This window comes from Penaeus monodon, chromosome 28, assembly GCF_015228065.2.
Source record: "Penaeus monodon isolate SGIC_2016 chromosome 28, NSTDA_Pmon_1, whole genome shotgun sequence".
NCBI lineage: Eukaryota > Metazoa > Arthropoda > Malacostraca > Decapoda > Penaeidae > Penaeus > Penaeus monodon.
The window spans coordinates 3,145,817-3,146,539 of NC_051413.1; positions in this window are offsets into that span (position 1 = coordinate 3,145,817).

Below are 723 nucleotides of genomic sequence, written 5' to 3' on the forward strand. Positions count from 1 at the left end.
CAGTTCTTACTCCCACATTTCAACGCTATCTTCCCTTTTTTCTAAGTCTCCCTTCTCTACCTCTCATTTTCTTTCACCCCGAGTAATAATGGTTTATTAAGTATATGTAATCCATTCTCCAACAACCTTATAGTATGATGATGAATCTGTACGTGTTATAAATGCTATGGATATTATGGATGAATCACATTATCATAAAACCACCCGGAAGAGAAAAATAAAGATAAACACTCACTATGTTTCTATTTTCATCTCCTTGCACAATCGACATTGACTACATGGTTTCGTGGTAAATATTAAGCTCGATGCAGATATTCATTATGCAAACTACGTAATAAATTTTACTTGCGGATTTGACACAACGTCTCCATCCATTCACCTCTTGCCAAATACACTAACTCTACGAACCTTTCTAATTGCAGCCTTATTTTTTTCATACCAATTGTAGTACATAGATTATAATGTATTCTTTCCAATGCTATGTTCATTGACTTAAAAAAAGGTCATGTTGTTTTATTTCAGGAAGGTTCTTTTCCTTGGAAGTTAATTTTATCATCCAAAGTATGAAGCGAACGAAAAAATACGCGTAAGATAATAGCTATAAACAGGTATAAATAAAGACGTAAATAACTAGTTTACAAATTAAATATAAATATTTGATTATAAACAGAAGAAAATAGTGATGTTGGTTGTATACGAAATAAATGAATAAACAAAAATGAC